The sequence below is a fragment of the Mytilus galloprovincialis genome, chromosome 5 (genome assembly GCF_965363235.1).
Source record: "Mytilus galloprovincialis chromosome 5, xbMytGall1.hap1.1, whole genome shotgun sequence".
Classification (NCBI taxonomy): domain Eukaryota; kingdom Metazoa; phylum Mollusca; class Bivalvia; order Mytilida; family Mytilidae; genus Mytilus; species Mytilus galloprovincialis.
The window spans coordinates 50952992-50972408 of record NC_134842.1 but is presented as its reverse complement, the minus strand read 5'-3'; the positions used below and the strand labels follow the sequence as shown (position 1 = coordinate 50972408).

Sequence of the window (19417 nt, the reverse complement as noted above, 5' to 3'; positions counted from 1 at the left end):
AGGTTATGCTAATTTGTAGTGGAAATACGAATCAATTACTGAGGGGCGTAATTAATCTTCGAACATATGTTACATTCTCTAAACCACTATTTGAAGAAAATGTTTTCTGGGAGGAAGAATTGGAGATAAAGTCTGCTGAACGGAACAAGATAGACGGAAAAACAACAGGGAATTTGCTTTCCCGAATGTTTAGGTTATACACTGTATACGAAACAAAGACCGGTGAACATATGTTTACATGATGACGACACGAACAGTATAATTGCCCGAGGCGAAATATAAACTTATAAGAAAATGTATGAAATTCATGATAACATTAAAGAAAAAATACAGTTCATAAGAGGGCGATAACGATGACGCAAATACAACTTTTGGATAGCGGATTGAAAGGGTGAAATTTAGAATCTCAAAAAGAATAGGACAAAATCCAGCAACAGATGGATAAGAGAGAGAGAGAGAGAGAGAGAGAGAGAGAGAGAGAGAGAGATATTACCAATCTTTAGCGTCGAAATTGTATACCACAACATGGTGTTAGTGCCAGTCTTATTACTTCTATCAAATGATATCCTTTCTAGAACCGTGGGGGTCATTATGCAATGGGTGTAGTCTGTCTGGGAGGAAACACAAATCTGACTTACCGGAGACCGGAATGTTAACATCGATCCGCAGTCAGGAATCCCTGGACGAAGAATGAGACGCAATCACCACGGTAACGACAACGTGTCATAATTAAAGCAGGATAGATACGGCTGAAGTACGTTACTACTATTTTACGAAAGAAGCGAAGCAAAATCCACCGAGGCCCAAAAGATTAACATGATCAAGACCATTTATATTCTAGTATCCATGACACCTCTATGGTAGGAAATTGACCAGTTGAATGAATATACTGTACATGGTTGGAGACTCCCTTTTAAGTTGTATCACGAGTAATGTCTATAGCCCATTTTGCAGGCTGACATTGATGAGGACGGGAAGACCAGATGGGTAACGATATTACGCTGCTTGTATATTTGTGCTTCCGTGATTCTCTAAATTGTGGCCTTACATCATTGGTACCTCAGTTTCGCGATTTGATGTTAAATGAGCGGATCCTTTTGCAATGCCAAAAATTAGGGCTCGTCCGGGAGTCGAACCCGGGACCTCTCGCACCCGAAGCGAGAATCATACCACTAGACCAACGAGCCTGACACTGCTTAGTGAAATTAAATAGATTATAAATAATTTCATATCACATACCACATTGTACCAAGACAGTGAACAAGTATTCCAATCTCTAGAATATGTTATTTTTATTGACAAATTGTAGCTATCGATTGAAAATTAAGAACGGTTTCTATGTGACAGGAATAACTAAAAATTAAAGTATACACTACGTGTTGGATCAATTTGAGATTTCGAATACAAAAGAAAGACGACATATGTTAAAATAGCGATTGTCTGCCGGCAGAAGTTAAGTTAACCATCAATTAGGTCAACTGTTGATATGCCTGAGCTGCAATGCTGTGCCGTTAATTTCCGTCATGGTTTTAAGCTTAAATTCACGCTTAGATCCCCAAGGTTTCCGTGGTGTAGTGGTTATCACATCCGCTTAACACGCGGAAGGTCCTGAGTTCAATCCTCAGCGGAAACATCTATTTTTGCTGTCTTGAAGAATGGCCAATTTTAAATGGCATCAACGTTCAAACAGTTTGCTGTCTGTTTTACTTGTTTCAAGATTACTACAGTTAGTGTCAAAAGTTGTTCAGCACTACTGGTCCAAATGGTTTAGTTGTATCAACTTGGATTGGTAAAGAGATGAAATTAATGCCGGTATGCCGAGTAGTCCGAAATTTGAAATCACTGGGGTGCTTCTATTAAAAAGTTGTGGAAGCACTGAGACAACATGAATCGGAATGGTCAGAATATTTTTTTTTTTTCAAATGACGTCTACAGGCAATAAATTTCATTCAATATAAAAAATTCATGCGTCGGCCGGGAGTCGAACCCGGATCGACTGCTTGGAAGGCAACCATGCTTTTTTTTTTTTATCTTTATTATAATCAAACTTCGTATTTACATATCACAGTTCAAAATTACACATCAATGAAAAACATTATTATCAATTACTGTCCTTTCTCTGAAAAGAAACATTCAATATTCTACATTTACAATTCAAATGCGTGAAATATTTGTCACGAACACAATTATCTGGTTATATACTCATATATAGATATCATATTATATCCTTATAGAAAAATATTCATATACTTATATTCTAACTCACTCTTATCTACCATTCAGCACATACATTCAAATTGATAAAAAGCTTACACAGAATACAAAGAAAATTTAGAGTGAAAAATGATTATGACGTCTTATTTTCCGACAGAGGACAAAAAATAATACAATAGAAAATATTGTTCGCACTGGGCTGGATTCCATTCCACAACGCAATCAAAATTCGAAGTATTAAATATCGAGTCAATCATCAGCTATTTTAAGACATGCAAACAGAGCACTAAAATTTTCAAAATATTTGGAAAAACTTTTTCACAACATACTCACAAACAACATACAAACTATCTCTCTTACAAATCAACATATAATAAAATAATAAAACATTTAAAGTTTTTTATTTGTCGCAAATTCTATCATCTCATCTAGTCCTTTTCTCACATCATCAGTCATCAATTTCGGTATAGTTCTTACATCACGAAAATCTTCAGTCAACACTTTATTAAATTTATAGAAACCTCGGTCACTGCAATCGAGTATTTCAAATTCTTTCTCATCTATATGATACAATATCAGACGATTCCTCAATGTTTTTCCGATCAACAATTCGTTACGACCTCCTGATTGTTTCAAAACAAATTTTGGAATTAACTTAATATCAGTTGCAATATTTGACGGAAATGTTTGTTTACTTTTGTCATTATTTTCTACCAATTTATCGCGTTGAGATGTAGCAGATAGAATATCCCTGTAATTTACTTTACTAAGCGGCGGAAATTCTGAAAGTTCATCATCTTTTGTATTACATTTATTCCTTTCAATTTTGTCCATGGATAATCTACCTTTGTTTTTATTTACATTTTTTCTATTGACACAATTAACTGATACAGACAATTCTTTACCTGTATCGATTGCACACAGTTCTATATTTGGACGTTCTATACCGGTTTCAATGTTACCTGAACATGCTATAACGGAGGCCTCAGACGGGTTATCTTCAATGTCCATTATATCCGATGTACTTGCCGCCACTGTTTCGTCCTGTATTTTATTGCTTTCAAATACACAATCTGAATGAATCATCTCGATATGATTTTCAATATTCGAAATAGTTTCAACACTGTTGTTATACTCTTTCATTCGTTTTTTGTCACGGTTGACAGTTGAAATCGACTTTCGTTTACTTTTATTTGTATCTTCATTTGCAAACATTATAGAAATACGTGCTCTGTCACTTTCACCATGCACAGTAAATGTAATATTTCGAAATTGTTCACAAGCATTTTCAATGGTACTCCTTAATAAGGATGGAAGTCTCTCCATTATAATATAATTCACCCTTGGGTAGCCTCTTTCTATACGACAATGTTTACAATAATGTAAAACATTACAAACGACAGTTTTGTTATAATCAAAGTCAAAAACTTACTTCTGATACAAGTTAGAACGTTTATATTCCGAAAATATGCTTGGAAATCCGAGCAATCACTTATAACATAGTAAATATTTCCTTAGACATAAACACAACGTCCAGTCACTTAAAGGTCCACTCGACCACCACCCACAACATGAATCGGAATGGTCAGAATATTTTTTTTTTTTCAAATGACGTCTACAGGCAATAAATTTCATTCAATATAAAAAATTCATGCGTCGGCCGGGAGTCGAACCCGGATCGACTGCTTGGAAGGCAACCATGCTAACCGTTACACCACCGACGCCATAATTACACCTGTTTAAATTTTCTTAGATATATATCGCATTCGAGTTCATTACCCATCAATATATAAAGCTTCATATATTTGAAGTTTTATAGCAAATTGTATCTTAACCTATTGGAGTTAAGTTAGACAAAAAGATATGAAAACAAGCTCTCTCGCAAATAAAGAAACACTACATTTCCGAATGTTCGTCAACTCGTGTAAGGAACATGCTATTTGATTCCATCAAATCCAAACAAAAATTACGTGCGTCGGCCGGGAGTCGAACCCGGATCGACTGCTTGGAAGGCAACCATGCCAACCGTTACACCACCGACGCCATGTTACTGATGTGAACGAAATTCTTTCTTATAGCACAGACGTATACAGCCAGTTTATTGAATTACGTGGCAATGCATATATGCAGGCTAGATTAAAAAAAAAAAATATCACAACTTTAATGATATTGATATATATCTTATGATGTCTATTTCTTTAAAATTTCCCCATGCTAACAAAATATTTACTTCTACACTGCTACATAGTACATGATAGCTGATGCTTATTATTCTGTAATTGATACGGTATAGAAATTATCCAAAGTTGAAACTTTAAGAGGTCCTGAAAGTTTAATTCTTTGTCTCATCATTGTGCAATTAATTTAACAGTATCGTACACTTGTTGTAGGTTATGCTAATTTGTAGTGGAAATACGAATCAATTACTGAGGGGCGTAATTAATCTTCGAACATATGTTACATTCTCTAAACCACTATTTGAAGAAAATGTTTTCTGGGAGGAAGAATTGGAGATAAAGTCTGCTGAACGGAACAAGATAGACGGAAAAACAACAGGGAATTTGCTTTCCCGAATGTTTAGGTTATACACTGTATACGAAACAAAGACCGGTGAACATATGTTTACATGATGACGACACGAACAGTATAATTGCCCGAGGCGAAATATAAACTTATAAGAAAATGTATGAAATTCATGATAACATTAAAGAAAAAATACAGTTCATAAGAGGGCGATAACGATGACGCAAATACAACTTTTGGATAGCGGATTGAAAGGGTGAAATTTAGAATCTCAAAAAGAATAGGACAAAATCCAGCAACAGATGGATAAGAGAGAGAGAGAGAGAGAGAGAGAGAGAGAGAGAGAGAGAGAGAGAGAGAGAGAGAGAGAGAGAGAGAGAGAGAGAGAGATATTACCAATCTTTAGCGTCGAAATTGTATACCACAACATGGTGTTAGTGCCAGTCTTATTACTTCTATCAAATGATATCCTTTCTAGAACCGTGGGGGTCATTATGCAATGGGTGTAGTCTGTCTGGGAGGAAACACAAATCTGACTTACCGGAGACCGGAATGTTAACATCGATCCGCAGTCAGGAATCCCTGGACGAAGAATGAGACGCAATCACCACGGTAACGACAACGTGTCATAATTAAAGCAGGATAGATACGGCTGAAGTACGTTACTACTATTTTACGAAAGAAGCGAAGCAAAATCCACCGAGGCCCAAAAGATTAACATGATCAAGACCATTTATATTCTAGTATCCATGACACCTCTATGGTAGGAAATTGACCAGTTGAATGAATATACTGTACATGGTTGGAGACTCCCTTTTAAGTTGTATCACGAGTAATGTCTATAGCCCATTTTGCAGGCTGACATTGATGAGGACGGGAAGACCAGATGGGTAACGATATTACGCTGCTTGTATATTTGTGCTTCCGTGATTCTCTAAATTGTGGCCTTACATCATTGGTACCTCAGTTTCGCGATTTGATGTTAAATGAGCGGATCCTTTTGCAATGCCAAAAATTAGGGCTCGTCCGGGAGTCGAACCCGGGACCTCTCGCACCCGAAGCGAGAATCATACCACTAGACCAACGAGCCTGACACTGCTTAGTGAAATTAAATAGATTATAAATAATTTCATATCACATACCACATTGTACCAAGACAGTGAACAAGTATTCCAATCTCTAGAATATGTTATTTTTATTGACAAATTGTAGCTATCGATTGAAAATTAAGAACGGTTTCTATGTGACAGGAATAACTAAAAATTAAAGTATACACTACGTGTTGGATCAATTTGAGATTTCGAATACAAAAGAAAGACGACATATGTTAAAATAGCGATTGTCTGCCGGCAGAAGTTAAGTTAACCATCAATTAGGTCAACTGTTGATATGCCTGACTGAGCTGCAATGCTGTGCCGTTGATTTCCGTCATGGTTTTAAGCTTAAATTCACGCTTAGATCCCCAAGGTTTCCGTGGTGTAGTGGTTATCACATCCGCTTAACACGCGGAAGGTCCTGAGTTCAATCCTCAGCGGAAACATCTATTTTTGCTGTCTTGAAGAATGGCCAATTTTAAATGGCATCAACGTTCAAACAGTTTGCTGTCTGTTTTACTTGTTTCAAGATTACTACAGTTAGTGTCAAAAGTTGTTCAGCACTACTGGTCCAAATGGTTTAGTTGTATCAACTTGGATTGGTAAAGAGATGAAATTAATGCCGGTATGCCGAGTAGTCCGAAATTTGAAATCACTGGGGTGCTTCTATTAAAAAGTTGTGGAAGCACTGAGACAACATGAATCGGAATGGTCAGAATATTTTTTTTTTTCAAATGACGTCTACAGGCAATAAATTTCATTCAATATAAAAAATTCATGCGTCGGCCGGGAGTCGAACCCGGATCGACTGCTTGGAAGGCAACCATGCTAACCGTTACACCACCGACGCCATAATTACACCTGTTTAAATTTTCTTAGATATATATCGCATTCGAGTTCATTACCCATCAATATATAAAGCTTCATATATTTGAAGTTTTATAGCAAATTGTATCTTAACCTATTGGAGTTAAGTTAGACAAAAAGATATGAAAACAAGCTCTCTCGCAAATAAAGAAACACTACATTTCCGAATGTTCGTCAACTCGTGTAAGGAACATGCTATTTGATTCCATCAAATCCAAACAAAAATTACGTGCGTCGGCCGGGAGTCGAACCCGGATCGACTGCTTGGAAGGCAACCATGCTAACCGTTACACCACCGACGCCATGTTACTGATGTGAACGAAATTCTTTCTTATAGCACAGACGTATACAGCCAGTTTATTGAATTACGTGGCAATGCATATATGCAGGCTAGATTAAAAAAAAAAAATATCACAACTTTAATGATATTGATATATATCTTATGATGTCTATTTCTTTAAAATTTCCCCATGCTAACAAAATATTTACTTCTACACTGCTACATAGTACATGATAGCTGATGCCAATTATTCCGTAATTGATACGGTATAGAAATTATCCAAAGTTGAAACTTTAAGAGGTCCTGAAAGTTTAATTCTTTGTCTCATCATTGTGCAATTAATTTAACAGTATCGTACACTTGTTGTAGGTTATGCTAATTTGTAGTGGAAATACGAATCAATTACTGAGGGGCGTAATTAATCTTCGAACATATGTTACATTCTCTAAACCACTATTTGAAGAAAATGTTTTCTGGGAGGAAGAATTGGAGATAAAGTCTGCTGAACGGAACAAGATAGACGGAAAAACAACAGGGAATTTGCTTTCCCGAATGTTTAGGTTATACACTGTATACGAAACAAAGACCGGTGAACATATGTTTACATGATGACGACACGAACAGTATAATTGCCCGAGGCGAAATATAAACTTATAAGAAAATGTATGAAATTCATGATAACATTAAAGAAAAAATACAGTTCATAAGAGGGCGATAACGATGACGCAAATACAACTTTTGGATAGCGGATTGAAAGGGTGAAATTTAGAATCTCAAAAAGAATAGGACAAAATCCAGCAACAGATGGATAAGAGAGAGAGAGAGAGAGAGAGAGAGAGAGAGAGAGAGAGAGAGAGAGAGAGAGAGAGAGAGAGAGAGAGAGAGAGAGAGAGAGAGAGAGAGAGAGAGAGAGAGATATTACCAATCTTTAGCGTCGAAATTGTATACCACAACATGGTGTTAGTGCCAGTCTTATTACTTCTATCAAATGATATCCTTTCTAGAACCGTGGGGGTCATTATGCAATGGGTGTAGTCTGTCTGGGAGGAAACACAAATCTGACTTACCGGAGACCGGAATGTTAACATCGATCCGCAGTCAGGAATCCCTGGACGAAGAATGAGACGCAATCACCACGGTAACGACAACGTGTCATAATTAAAGCAGGATAGATACGGCTGAAGTACGTTACTACTATTTTACGAAAGAAGCGAAGCAAAATCCACCGAGGCCCAAAAGATTAACATGATCAAGACCATTTATATTCTAGTATCCATGACACCTCTATGGTAGGAAATTGACCAGTTGAATGAATATACTGTACATGGTTGGAGACTCCCTTTTAAGTTGTATCACGAGTAATGTCTATAGCCCATTTTGCAGGCTGACATTGATGAGGACGGGAAGACCAGATGGGTAACGATATTACGCTGCTTGTATATTTGTGCTTCCGTGATTCTCTAAATTGTGGCCTTACATCATTGGTACCTCAGTTTCGCGATTTGATGTTAAATGAGCGGATCCTTTTGCAATGCCAAAAATTAGGGCTCGTCCGGGAGTCGAACCCGGGACCTCTCGCACCCGAAGCGAGAATCATACCACTAGACCAACGAGCCTGACACTGCTTCGTGAAATTAAATAGATTATAAATAATTTCATATCACATACCACATTGTACCAAGACAGTGAACAAGTATTCCAATCTCTAGAATATGTTATTTTTATTGACAAATTGTAGCTATCGATTGAAAATTAAGAACGGTTTCTATGTGACAGGAATAACTAAAAATTAAAGTATACACTACGTGTTGGATCAATTTGAGATTTCGAATACAAAAGAAAGACGACATATGTTAAAATAGCGATTGTCTGCCGGCAGAAGTTAAGTTAACCATCAATTAGGTCAACTGTTGATATGCCTGAGCTGCAATGCTGTGCCGTTGATTTCCGTCATGGTTTTAAGCTTAAATTCACGCTTAGATCCCCAAGGTTTCCGTGGTGTAGTGGTTATCACATCCGCTTCACACGCGGAAGGTCCTGAGTTCAATCCTCAGCGGAAACATCTATTTTTGCTGTCTTGAAGAATGGCCAATTTTAAATGGCATCAACGTTCAAACAGTTTGCTGTCTGTTTTACTTGTTTCAAGATTACTACAGTTAGTGTCAAAAGTTGTTCAGCACTACTGGTCCAAATGGTTTAGTTGTATCAACTTGGATTGGTAAAGAGATGAAATTAATGCCGGTATGCCGAGTAGTCCGAAATTTGAAATCACTGGGGTGCTTCTATTAAAAAGTTGTGGAAGCACTGAGACAACATGAATCGGAATGGTCAGAATATTTTTTTTTTTCAAATGACGTCTACAGGCAATAAATTTCATTCAATATAAAAAATTCATGCGTCGGCCGGGAGTCGAACCCGGATCGACTGCTTGGAAGGCAACCATGCTAACCGTTACACCACCGACGCCATAATTACACCTGTTTAAATTTTCTTAGATATATATCGCATTCGAGTTCATTACCCATCAATATATAAAGCTTCATATATTTGAAGTTTTATAGCAAATTGTATCTTAACCTATTGGAGTTAAGTTAGACAAAAAGATATGAAAACAAGCTCTCTCGCAAATAAAGAAACACTACATTTCCGAATGTTCGTCAACTCGTGTAAGGAACATGCTATTTGATTCCATCAAATCCAAACAAAAATTACGTGCGTCGGCCGGGAGTCGAACCCGGATCGACTGCTTGGAAGGCAACCATGCTAACCGTTACACCACCGACGCCATGTTACTGATGTGAACGAAATTCTTTCTTATAGCACAGACGTATACAGCCAGTTTATTGAATTACGTGGCAATGCATATATGCAGGCTAGATTAAAAAAAAAAAATATCACAACTTTAATGATATTGATATATATCTTATGATGTCTATTTCTTTAAAATTTCCCCATGCTAACAAAATATTTACTTCTACACTGCTACATAGTACATGATAGCTGATGCCAATTATTCCGTAATTGATACGGTATAGAAATTATCCAAAGTTGAAACTTTAAGAGGTCCTGAAAGTTTAATTCTTTGTCTCATCATTGTGCAATTAATTTAACAGTATCGTACACTTGTTGTAGGTTATGCTAATTTGTAGTGGAAATACGAATCAATTACTGAGGGGCGTAATTAATCTTCGAACATATGTTACATTCTCTAAACCACTATTTGAAGAAAATGTTTTCTGGGAGGAAGAATTGGAGATAAAGTCTGCTGAACGGAACAAGATAGACGGAAAAACAACAGGGAATTTGCTTTCCCGAATGTTTAGGTTATACACTGTATACGAAACAAAGACCGGTGAACATATGTTTACATGATGACGACACGAACAGTATAATTGCCCGAGGCGAAATATAAACTTATAAGAAAATGTATGAAATTCATGATAACATTAAAGAAAAAATACAGTTCATAAGAGGGCGATAACGATGACGCAAATACAACTTTTGGATAGCGGATTGAAAGGGTGAAATTTAGAATCTCAAAAAGAATAGGACAAAATCCAGCAACAGATGGATAAGAGAGAGAGAGAGAGAGAGAGAGAGAGAGAGAGAGAGAGAGAGAGAGAGAGAGAGAGAGAGAGAGAGAGAGAGAGATATTACCAATCTTTAGCGTCGAAATTGTATACCACAACATGGTGTTAGTGCCAGTCTTATTACTTCTATCAAATGATATCCTTTCTAGAACCGTGGGGGTCATTATGCAATGGGTGTAGTCTGTCTGGGAGGAAACACAAATCTGACTTACCGGAGACCGGAATGTTAACATCGATCCGCAGTCAGGAATCCCTGGACGAAGAATGAGACGCAATCACCACGGTAACGACAACGTGTCATAATTAAAGCAGGATAGATACGGCTGAAGTACGTTACTACTATTTTACGAAAGAAGCGAAGCAAAATCCACCGAGGCCCAAAAGATTAACATGATCAAGACCATTTATATTCTAGTATCCATGACACCTCTATGGTAGGAAATTGACCAGTTGAATGAATATACTGTACATGGTTGGAGACTCCCTTTTAAGTTGTATCACGAGTAATGTCTATAGCCCATTTTGCAGGCTGACATTGATGAGGACGGGAAGACCAGATGGGTAACGATATTACGCTGCTTGTATATTTGTGCTTCCGTGATTCTCTAAATTGTGGCCTTACATCATTGGTACCTCAGTTTCGCGATTTGATGTTAAATGAGCGGATCCTTTTGCAATGCCAAAAATTAGGGCTCGTCCGGGAGTCGAACCCGGGACCTCTCGCACCCGAAGCGAGAATCATACCACTAGACCAACGAGCCTGACACTGCTTAGTGAAATTAAATAGATTATAAATAATTTCATATCACATACCACATTGTACCAAGACAGTGAACAAGTATTCCAATCTCTAGAATATGTTATTTTTATTGACAAATTGTAGCTATCGATTGAAAATTAAGAACGGTTTCTATGTGACAGGAATAACTAAAAATTAAAGTATACACTACGTGTTGGATCAATTTGAGATTTCGAATACAAAAGAAAGACGACATATGTTAAAATAGCGATTGTCTGCCGGCAGAAGTTAAGTTAACCATCAATTAGGTCAACTGTTGATATGCCTGAGCTGCAATGCTGTGCCGTTGATTTCCGTCATGGTTTTAAGCTTAAATTCACGCTTAGATCCCCAAGGTTTCCGTGGTGTAGTGGTTATCACATCCGCTTAACACGCGGAAGGTCCTGAGTTCAATCCTCAGCGGAAACATCTATTTTTGCTGTCTTGAAGAATGGCCAATTTTAAATGGCATCAACGTTCAAACAGTTTGCTGTCTGTTTTACTTGTTTCAAGATTACTACAGTTAGTGTCAAAAGTTGTTCAGCACTACTGGTCCAAATGGTTTAGTTGTATCAACTTGGATTGGTAAAGAGATGAAATTAATGCCGGTATGCCGAGTAGTCCGAAATTTGAAATCACTGGGGTGCTTCTATTAAAAAGTTGTGGAAGCACTGAGACAACATGAATCGGAATGGTCAGAATATTTTTTTTTTCAAATGACGTCTACAGGCAATAAATTTCATTCAATATAAAAAATTCATGCGTCGGCCGGGAGTCGAACCCGGATCGACTGCTTGGAAGGCAACCATGCTAACCGTTACACCACCGACGCCATAATTACACCTGTTTAAATTTTCTTAGATATATATCGCATTCGAGTTCATTACCCATCAATATATAAAGCTTCATATATTTGAAGTTTTATAGCAAATTGTATCTTAACCTATTGGAGTTAAGTTAGACAAAAAGATATGAAAACAAGCTCTCTCGCAAATAAAGAAACACTACATTTCCGAATGTTCGTCAACTCGTGTAAGGAACATGCTATTTGATTCCATCAAATCCAAACAAAAATTACGTGCGTCGGCCGGGAGTCGAACCCGGATCGACTGCTTGGAAGGCAACCATGCTAACCGTTACACCACCGACGCCATGTTACTGATGTGAACGAAATTCTTTCTTATAGCACAGACGTATACAGCCAGTTTATTGAATTACGTGGCAATGCATATATGCAGGCTAGATTAAAAAAAAAAAATATCACAACTTTAATGATATTGATATATATCTTATGATGTCTATTTCTTTAAAATTTCCCCATGCTAACAAAATATTTACTTCTACACTGCTACATAGTACATGATAGCTGATGCCAATTATTCCGTAATTGATACGGTATAGAAATTATCCAAAGTTGAAACTTTAAGAGGTCCTGAAAGTTTAATTCTTTGTCTCATCATTGTGCAATAAATTTAACAGTATCGTACACTTGTTGTAGGTTATGCTAATTTGTAGTGGAAATACGAATCAATTACTGAGGGGCGTAATTAATCTTCGAACATATGTTACATTCTCTAAACCACTATTTGAAGAAAATGTTTTCTGGGAGGAAGAATTGGAGATAAAGTCTGCTGAACGGAACAAGATAGACGGAAAAACAACAGGGAATTTGCTTTCCCGAATGTTTAGGTTATACACTGTATACGAAACAAAGACCGGTGAACATATGTTTACATGATGACGACACGAACAGTATAATTGCCCGAGGCGAAATATAAACTTATAAGAAAATGTATGAAATTCATGATAACATTAAAGAAAAAATACAGTTCATAAGAGGGCGATAACGATGACGCAAATACAACTTTTGGATAGCGGATTGAAAGGGTGAAATTTAGAATCTCAAAAAGAATAGGACAAAATCCAGCAACAGATGGATAAGAGAGAGAGAGAGAGAGAGAGAGAGAGAGAGAGAGAGAGAGAGAGAGAGAGAGAGAGAGAGAGAGAGATATTACCAATCTTTAGCGTCGAAATTGTATACCACAACATGGTGTTAGTGCCAGTCTTATTACTTCTATCAAATGATATCCTTTCTAGAACCGTGGGGGTCATTATGCAATGGGTGTAGTCTGTCTGGGAGGAAACACAAATCTGACTTACCGGAGACCGGAATGTTAACATCGATCCGCAGTCAGGAATCCCTGGACGAAGAATGAGACGCAATCACCACGGTAACGACAACGTGTCATAATTAAAGCAGGATAGATACGGCTGAAGTACGTTACTACTATTTTACGAAAGAAGCGAAGCAAAATCCACCGAGGCCCAAAAGATTAACATGATCAAGACCATTTATATTCTAGTATCCATGACACCTCTATGGTAGGAAATTGACCAGTTGAATGAATATACTGTACATGGTTGGAGACTCCCTTTTAAGTTGTATCACGAGTAATGTCTATAGCCCATTTTGCAGGCTGACATTGATGAGGACGGGAAGACCAGATGGGTAACGATATTACGCTGCTTGTATATTTGTGCTTCCGTGATTCTCTAAATTGTGGCCTTACATCATTGGTACCTCAGTTTCGCGATTTGATGTTAAATGAGCGGATCCTTTTGCAATGCCAAAAATTAGGGCTCGTCCGGGAGTCGAACCCGGGACCTCTCGCACCCGAAGCGAGAATCATACCACTAGACCAACGAGCCTGACACTGCTTAGTGAAATTAAATAGATTATAAATAATTTCATATCACATACCACATTGTACCAAGACAGTGAACAAGTATTCCAATCTCTAGAATATGTTATTTTTATTGACAAATTGTAGCTATCGATTGAAAATTAAGAACGGTTTCTATGTGACAGGAATAACTAAAAATTAAAGTATACACTACGTGTTGGATCAATTTGAGATTTCGAATACAAAAGAAAGACGACATATGTTAAAATAGCGATTGTCTGCCGGCAGAAGTTAAGTTAACCATCAATTAGGTCAACTGTTGATATGCCTGAGCTGCAATGCTGTGCCGTTGATTTCCGTCATGGTTTTAAGCTTAAATTCACGCTTAGATCCCCAAGGTTTCCGTGGTGTAGTGGTTATCACATCCGCTTAACACGCGGAAGGTCCTGAGTTCAATCCTCAGCGGAAACATCTATTTTTGCTGTCTTGAAGAATGGCCAATTTTAAATGGCATCAACGTTCAAACAGTTTGCTGTCTGTTTTACTTGTTTCAAGATTACTACAGTTAGTGTCAAAAGTTGTTCAGCACTACTGGTCCAAATGGTTTAGTTGTATCAACTTGGATTGGTAAAGAGATGAAATTAATGCCGGTATGCCGAGTAGTCCGAAATTTGAAATCACTGGGGTGCTTCTATTAAAAAGTTGTGGAAGCACTGAGACAACATGAATCGGAATGGTCAGAATATTTTTTTTTTTCAAATGACGTCTACAGGCAATAAATTTCATTCAATATAAAAAATTCATGCGTCGGCCGGGAGTCGAACCCGGATCGACTGCTTGGAAGGCAACCATGCTAACCGTTACACCACCGACGCCATAATTACACCTGTTTAAATTTTCTTAGATATATATCGCATTCGAGTTCATTACCCATCAATATATAAAGCTTCATATATTTGAAGTTTTATAGCAAATTGTATCTTAACCTATTGGAGTTAAGTTAGACAAAAAGATATGAAAACAAGCTCTCTCGCAAATAAAGAAACACTACATTTCCGAATGTTCGTCAACTCGTGTAAGGAACATGCTATTTGATTCCATCAAATCCAAACAAAAATTACGTGCGTCGGCCGGGAGTCGAACCCGGATCGACTGCTTGGAAGGCAACCATGCTAACCGTTACACCACCGACGCCATGTTACTGATGTGAACGAAATTCTTTCTTATAGCACAGACGTATACAGCCAGTTTATTGAATTACGTGGCAATGCATATATGCAGGCTAGATTAAAAAAAAAAAATATCACAACTTTAATGATATTGATATATATATCTTATGATGTCTATTTCTTTAAAATTTCCCCATGCTAACAAAATATTTACTTCTACACTGCTACATAGTACATGATAGCTGATGCCAATTATTCCGTAATTGATACGGTATAGAAATTATCCAAAGTTGAAACTTTAAGAGGTCCTGAAAGTTTAATTCTTTGTCTCATCATTGTGCAATTAATTTAACAGTATCGTACACTTGTTGTAGGTTATGCTAATTTGTAGTGGAAATACGAATCAATTACTGAGGGGCGTAATTAATCTTCGAACATATGTTACATTCTCTAAACCACTATTTGAAGAAAATGTTTTCTGGGAGGAAGAATTGGAGATAAAGTCTGCTGAACGGAACAAGATAGACGGAAAAACAACAGGGAATTTGCTTTCCCGAATGTTTAGGTTATACACTGTATACGAAACAAAGACCGGTGAACATATGTTTACATGATGACGACACGAACAGTATAATTGCCCGAGGCGAAATATAAACTTATAAGAAAATGTATGAAATTCATGATAACATTAAAGAAAAAATACAGTTCATAAGAGGGCGATAACGATGACGCAAATACAACTTTTGGATAGCGGATTGAAAGGGTGAAATTTAGAATCTCAAAAAGAATAGGACAAAATCCAGCAACAGATGGATAAGAGAGAGAGAGAGAGAGAGAGAGAGAGAGAGAGAGAGAGAGAGAGAGAGAGAGAGAGAGAGAGAGAGAGATATTACCAATCTTTAGCGTCGAAATTGTATACCACAACATGGTGTTAGTGCCAGTCTTATTACTTCTATCAAATGATATCCTTTCTAGAACCGTGGGGGTCATTATGCAATGGGTGTAGTCTGTCTGGGAGGAAACACAAATCTGACTTACCGGAGACCGGAATGTTAACATCGATCCGCAGTCAGGAATCCCTGGACGAAGAATGAGACGCAATCACCACGGTAACGACAACGTGTCATAATTAAAGCAGGATAGATACGGCTGAAGTACGTTACTACTATTTTACGAAAGAAGCGAAGCAAAATCCACCGAGGCCCAAAAGATTAACATGATCAAGACCATTTATATTCTAGTATCCATGACACCTCTATGGTAGGAAATTGACCAGTTGAATGAATATACTGTACATGGTTGGAGACTCCCTTTTAAGTTGTATCACGAGTAATGTCTATAGCCCATTTTGCAGGCTGACATTGATGAGGACGGGAAGACCAGATGGGTAACGATATTACGCTGCTTGTATATTTGTGCTTCCGTGATTCTCTAAATTGTGGCCTTACATCATTGGTACCTCAGTTTCGCGATTTGATGTTAAATGAGCGGATCCTTTTGCAATGCCAAAAATTAGGGCTCGTCCGGGAGTCGAACCCGGGACCTCTCGCACCCGAAGCGAGAATCATACCACTAGACCAACGAGCCTGACACTGCTTAGTGAAATTAAATAGATTATAAATAATTTCATATCACATACCACATTGTACCAAGACAGTGAACAAGTATTCCAATCTCTAGAATATGTTATTTTTATTGACAAATTGTAGCTATCGATTGAAAATTAAGAACGGTTTCTATGTGACAGGAATAACTAAAAATTAAAGTATACACTACGTGTTGGATCAATTTGAGATTTCGAATACAAAAGAAAGACGACATATGTTAAAATAGCGATTGTCTGCCGGCAGAAGTTAAGTTAACCATCATTAGGTCAACTGTTGATATGCCTGAGCTGCAATGCTGTGCCGTTGATTTCCGTCATGGTTTTAAGCTTAAATTCACGCTTAGATCCCCAAGGTTTCCGTGGTGTAGTGGTTATCACATCCGCTTAACACGCGGAAGGTCCTGAGTTCAATCCTCAGCGGAAACATCTATTTTTGCTGTCTTGAAGAATGGCCAATTTTAAATGGCATCAACGTTCAAACAGTTTGCTGTCTGTTTTACTTGTTTCAAGATTACTACAGTTAGTGTCAAAAGTTGTTCAGCACTACTGGTCCAAATGGTTTAGTTGTATCAACTTGGATTGGTAAAGAGATGAAATTAATGCCGGTATGCCGAGTAGTCCGAAATTTGAAATCACTGAGGTGCTTCTATTAAAAAGTTGTGGAAGCACTGAGACAACATGAATCGGAATGGTCAGAGTATTTTTTTTATTTCAAATGACGTCTACAGGCAATAAATTTCATTCAATATAAAAAATTCATGCGTCGGCCGGGAGTCGAACCCGGATCGACTGCTTGGAAGGCAACCATGCTAACCGTTACACCACCGACGCCATAATTACACCTGTTTAAATTTTCTTAGATATATATCGCATTCGAGTTCATTACCCATCAATATATAAAGCTTCATATATTTGAAGTTTTATAGCAAATTGTATCTTAACCTATTGGAGTTAAGTTAGACAAAAAGATATGAAAACAAGCTCTCTCGCAAATAAAGAAACACTACATTTCCGAATGTTCGTCAACTCGTGTAAGGAACATGCTATTTGATTCCATCAAATCCAAACAAAAATTACGTGCGTCGGCCGGGAGTCGAACCCGGATCGACTGCTTGGAAGGCAACCATGCTAACCGTTACACCACCGACGCCATGTTACTGATGTGAACGAAATTCTTTCTTATAGCACAGACGTATACAGCCAGTTTATTGAATTACGTGGCAATGCATATATGCAGGCTAGATTAAAAAAAAAAATAAAATATAACAACTTTAATGATATTGATATATATATCTTATGATGTCTATTTCTTTAAAATTTCCCCATGCTAACAAAATATTTTCTTCTACACTGCTACATAGTACATGATAGCTGATGCCAATTATTCCGTAATTGATACGGTATAGAAATTATCCAAAGTTGAAACTTTAAGAGGTCCTGAAAGTTTAATTCTTTGTCTCATCATTGTGCAATTAATTTAACAGTATCGTACACTTGTTGTAGGTTATGCTAATTTGTAGTGGAAATACGAATCAATTACTGAGGGGCGTAATTAATCTTAGAACATATGTTACATTCTCTAAACCACTATTTGAAGAAAATGTTTTCTGGGAGGAAGAATTGGAGATAAAGTCTGCTGAACGGAACAAGATAGACGGAAAAACAATAGGGAATTTGCTTTCCCGAATGTTTAGGTTATACACTGTATACGAAACAAAGACCGGTGAACATATGTTTACATGATGACGACACGAACAGTATAATTGCCCGAGGCGAAATATAAACTTATAAGAAAATGTATGAAATTCATGATAACATTAAAGAAAAAATACAGTTCATAAGAGGGCGATAACGATGACGCAAATATAACTTTTGGATAGCGGATTGAAAGGGTGAAATTTAGAATCTCAAAAGGAATAGGACAAAATCCAGCAACAGATGGATAAGAGAGAGAGAGAGAGAGAGAGAGAGAGAGAGAGAGAGAGAGAGAGAGAGATTACCAATCTTTAGCGTCGAAATTGTATACCACGACATGGTGTTAGTGCCAGTCTTATTACTTCTATCAAATGATATCCTTTTCTAGAACCGTGGGGGTCATTATGCAATGGGTGTAGTCTGTCTGGGAGGAAACACAAATCTGACTTACCGGAGACCGGAATGTTAACATCGATCCGCAGTCAGGAATCCCTGGACGAAGAATGAGACGCAATCACCACGGTAACGACAACGTGTCATAATTAAAGCAGGACAGATACGGCTGAAGTACGTTACTACTATTTTACGAAAGAAGCGAAGCAAAATCCACCGAGGCCCAAAAGATTAACATGATCAAGACCATTTATATTCTAGTATCCATGACACCTCTATGGTAGGAAATTGACCAGTTGAATGAATATACTGTACATGGTTGGAGACTCCCTTTTAAGTTGTATCACGAGTAATGTCTATAGCCCATTTTGCAGGCTGACATTGATGAGGACGGGAAGACCAGATGGGTAACGATATTACGCTGCTTGTATATTTGTGCTTCCGTAATTCTCTAAATTGTGGCCTTACATCATTGGTACCTCAGTTTCGCGATTTGATGTTAAATGAGCGGATCCTTTTGCAAT

At 37.5% G+C, this 19417-nt stretch overlaps 1 long non-coding RNA gene and 24 other non-coding genes across 25 annotated transcripts in view; 6 read left to right on the top strand and 19 right to left on the bottom strand.

The window, feature by feature from the left end:
* Positions 1-19417, bottom strand: part of LOC143075996 (uncharacterized) — a 284414-nt gene that overhangs the window by 170148 nt on the left and 94849 nt on the right. The window lies entirely within an intron of this gene.
* Trnap-cgg (transfer RNA proline (anticodon CGG)) lies at positions 1116-1187 on the bottom strand. The gene has a single exon. It is a non-coding gene; the product is annotated as a tRNA-Pro (tRNA).
* On the top strand, positions 1561-1633 carry Trnav-aac (transfer RNA valine (anticodon AAC)). Its single transcript has one exon. It is a non-coding gene; the product is annotated as a tRNA-Val (tRNA).
* Trnag-ucc (transfer RNA glycine (anticodon UCC)) lies at positions 3867-3938 on the bottom strand. The gene has a single exon. It is a non-coding gene; the product is annotated as a tRNA-Gly (tRNA).
* Trnag-ucc (transfer RNA glycine (anticodon UCC)) lies at positions 4186-4257 on the bottom strand. Its single transcript has one exon. It is a non-coding gene; the product is annotated as a tRNA-Gly (tRNA).
* Trnap-cgg (transfer RNA proline (anticodon CGG)) lies at positions 5756-5827 on the bottom strand. Its single transcript has one exon. It is a non-coding gene; the product is annotated as a tRNA-Pro (tRNA).
* Positions 6205-6277, top strand: Trnav-aac (transfer RNA valine (anticodon AAC)). The gene has a single exon. It is a non-coding gene; the product is annotated as a tRNA-Val (tRNA).
* On the bottom strand, positions 6610-6681 carry Trnag-ucc (transfer RNA glycine (anticodon UCC)). Its single transcript has one exon. It is a non-coding gene; the product is annotated as a tRNA-Gly (tRNA).
* On the bottom strand, positions 6929-7000 carry Trnag-ucc (transfer RNA glycine (anticodon UCC)). The gene has a single exon. It is a non-coding gene; the product is annotated as a tRNA-Gly (tRNA).
* On the bottom strand, positions 8523-8594 carry Trnap-cgg (transfer RNA proline (anticodon CGG)). Its single transcript has one exon. It is a non-coding gene; the product is annotated as a tRNA-Pro (tRNA).
* Positions 8968-9040, top strand: Trnav-cac (transfer RNA valine (anticodon CAC)). The gene has a single exon. It is a non-coding gene; the product is annotated as a tRNA-Val (tRNA).
* Trnag-ucc (transfer RNA glycine (anticodon UCC)) lies at positions 9373-9444 on the bottom strand. The gene has a single exon. It is a non-coding gene; the product is annotated as a tRNA-Gly (tRNA).
* Trnag-ucc (transfer RNA glycine (anticodon UCC)) lies at positions 9692-9763 on the bottom strand. The gene has a single exon. It is a non-coding gene; the product is annotated as a tRNA-Gly (tRNA).
* Positions 11258-11329, bottom strand: Trnap-cgg (transfer RNA proline (anticodon CGG)). Its single transcript has one exon. It is a non-coding gene; the product is annotated as a tRNA-Pro (tRNA).
* Trnav-aac (transfer RNA valine (anticodon AAC)) lies at positions 11703-11775 on the top strand. The gene has a single exon. It is a non-coding gene; the product is annotated as a tRNA-Val (tRNA).
* Positions 12107-12178, bottom strand: Trnag-ucc (transfer RNA glycine (anticodon UCC)). The gene has a single exon. It is a non-coding gene; the product is annotated as a tRNA-Gly (tRNA).
* Trnag-ucc (transfer RNA glycine (anticodon UCC)) lies at positions 12426-12497 on the bottom strand. Its single transcript has one exon. It is a non-coding gene; the product is annotated as a tRNA-Gly (tRNA).
* On the bottom strand, positions 13984-14055 carry Trnap-cgg (transfer RNA proline (anticodon CGG)). The gene has a single exon. It is a non-coding gene; the product is annotated as a tRNA-Pro (tRNA).
* Positions 14429-14501, top strand: Trnav-aac (transfer RNA valine (anticodon AAC)). Its single transcript has one exon. It is a non-coding gene; the product is annotated as a tRNA-Val (tRNA).
* On the bottom strand, positions 14834-14905 carry Trnag-ucc (transfer RNA glycine (anticodon UCC)). Its single transcript has one exon. It is a non-coding gene; the product is annotated as a tRNA-Gly (tRNA).
* Positions 15153-15224, bottom strand: Trnag-ucc (transfer RNA glycine (anticodon UCC)). The gene has a single exon. It is a non-coding gene; the product is annotated as a tRNA-Gly (tRNA).
* Positions 16715-16786, bottom strand: Trnap-cgg (transfer RNA proline (anticodon CGG)). The gene has a single exon. It is a non-coding gene; the product is annotated as a tRNA-Pro (tRNA).
* Trnav-aac (transfer RNA valine (anticodon AAC)) lies at positions 17159-17231 on the top strand. The gene has a single exon. It is a non-coding gene; the product is annotated as a tRNA-Val (tRNA).
* On the bottom strand, positions 17565-17636 carry Trnag-ucc (transfer RNA glycine (anticodon UCC)). The gene has a single exon. It is a non-coding gene; the product is annotated as a tRNA-Gly (tRNA).
* Positions 17884-17955, bottom strand: Trnag-ucc (transfer RNA glycine (anticodon UCC)). Its single transcript has one exon. It is a non-coding gene; the product is annotated as a tRNA-Gly (tRNA).